Source organism: Otolemur garnettii, unplaced genomic scaffold (assembly GCF_000181295.1).
Source record: "Otolemur garnettii isolate 467f Iridium unplaced genomic scaffold, OtoGar3 scaffold00116, whole genome shotgun sequence".
Lineage (NCBI taxonomy): Eukaryota > Metazoa > Chordata > Mammalia > Primates > Galagidae > Otolemur > Otolemur garnettii.
In genome coordinates, this window is record NW_003852511.1 from 3518125 (window position 1) to 3520700 (window position 2576).

Here is a 2576-nt window from a genome sequence, read left to right on the forward strand (position 1 = left end):
GTGTGTGGGGAGACCTGATCGTTCAGAATCTGGTACCTTGAGAATCCAATTGTGCAGGTGTCCTAAATGTCGCCCCCAAGGTCAGCCTGCATACATAGGAAATATGGGAAATTGTAGCTAAATGTACTTTTATTTACAAAATGTTCATTACAAAATTTTACAAAGTATTTACAAAATATTCCCTACACATTGGCCACATCTTTGTAGTTTTGTAATGACTATTTTGTAAAGAAAGGCACATTTAGCTACAATTTCCCATTTTTCCTATGTATGCAGGCTGGCCTTAGGGGCGACTTTTGGGACACCCTGTAGAATAAGGAATGTTATCCAGAACATCTGGCCTTCCATGTCTTTCTTGGGGGCCCTGATCACTTTCAACAGAAGCCGAAAGCCCAATAACAGCTTCCTTCTAGGAAGACCCCCTCAGTAGGGTAGAGCCCGGACGGTGCGCCCAATGTCAGGCCGCAGCCACCAGATGGCGCGCGGAACCCGCGGAGCAGGTGCGCCCGCCTTGCGTTGATCCCGGCACTCGTCCAGGGCCTGAGGAAATGTGTTACTGTGTCTCCTCGCCGTTTTTACACTTTAGAAAGCTCGTCTTTGGAGGAGCCTGTGAAACACCATATGGCCCAGCTGTGCGCTTCCTGCCCTTCCCCTCCCGGGGACACGCCGGCGGCATTTCCCCGATCTGCAGTCTCTGCTTGCACGGCCGTCCTCCCTGAACTCGAGGCAGGGAGCACTGAGCTTCCATTTTGAAAGCCACAGTCCCGATGAAGTACAATCACGAGGAATAAGCATCTCGAGGATTGTTTATTAGAACAATCACATTTCTGGTGTGAAAACAAGCCCTGCGAACACGCTCCCTGCTCTGATTGCTATCACAGTGGGATGTCAGATTGTTTACGTAATCCTGAGCCTCGGCCCTGAAGAGTTAATGATGTTACTCATGCCAGTGAGTATGAAAGAAAGACTTGCACTTTGGGGTGGTTATTGCTTGCCCGGAGCAGTGGAATGAGCCTCAAGGCTGAAGGCCAAGGGACTCGGGCCACCCAGGCAGTGAAATAATCCCCCAGCAATGCAGCGCCCGGAGTGGAAATGAAAGTAAAGAGAACAGTCATTCCAGGGCACTGGCTGAACCCGACCAGACGCCATTCAGCCCGAAGTCTGCCCAACTTCCAAACTGCGAATCATACAGATTCCAGGAGGTGATAGAAATCACGCCACTGGACACTGCTCTGGTCAAACTCTGGGTCTTCCGGTGACCTCTGCTCTTATTCTCAGTTCCAGTAGTAATAAATAATTAATAAGCTAGTTTTTGAATGGAAAGTACATTTCAATGGATGGGTAATGCTCTCAGAAGGGCCTCTGACAATTCCTGTTTATTTCCTTCTTTTTCTTTCTGAAGTAGGACCCGGGAAGTGAAGACAGATGCAATATTTGTGGCCTACATTTCAACCCACCAGAGACTTGCAGGAATAAGAAAAAGCAGACTCTAACGTCTACCTTGAACCTACAGTGCACCAGACACCGTGTTCTACGTTTTTATCTAAGTAGTTTCTCATGGAATCCTCAAGGCACCAGCATAGTAGTTGACCCTGGGCCAGGTTTGGAGATGAGGACCCCTAGGCTCCTAGGAAGTCAAGCAGCCTGCTCAGGGTGACACAGCTTGCAAACCTGAGAGGTAGGAGTTGGAATCAGGTGTGCCTGACTTCAAAGCCCGGCTCATTGTCCTCCACGCCGCATTTCATAGACTCCCGGGACCTCATGGTGTTAGGAGGGACCTGGGAGGGCGTTTAGATGAAAGCTCTCAATAATGCATGAATCCCCTTTCCAGCATTCTCTGTAAGCTGAAAGCTAAACAAGTGTGAATGTGCTTGAAATCAAAGCTGGAGACTAAAAAGAAGTCGGAGCGAGACTTCAGAATTCAGACGGAGGGCCTAAAATAAATGGAACAGATTTTGTTTCTGTTTTCCCTAAAAATGGGAGAGATATATATATATCTTTTAAAGCCTGTGAGAGGACCGCAGATGAACCCAAGGAATAGTCCAGGCTATTGTTCTCTTAGCCCAACTAGAAGGGGAAGCTTTGAAGAAAAACAAGGTGTGTGTTGGTTTTGCTGGGTGGGGTCTCTGTGATACTGTGAAGATGTGTGTGATGTGATTAAAAGAGATCCAGCAAATGTTACTAACTCAGCAGGCGTCCTGCTGAATGGGTCCCAGACAGATGAGGTAGAAAGCACCCTCTCCCCCAGGGTTGGGGAAAGGTTGTAAGTGGAGTGACAGCAGGTGACCAGCCTCAGGCCACAAGGCAAGTAGGTAGCAGAGCTGGACAGAGAGCCCAGAGCTCCGGGTCCCAGTTGTACTGGGCTGCTTGTCCTTGCTCCCTCACACTTCTCCCGTCATGACTGGCTCTGGGTGAATTTGGTAAGGAAACCCAAAACCGGGTTTCAGCTTTCATTACATACCGGAAACTTGGCCTCCGATCACTACAAAGTTCACTGTGGTTTGTGAACCTTTCAAGCCAACGGAGCCAGGTTTCTGCCACGCGTCAGCTCCCACCAATGCCAGGAGGGGTGGATG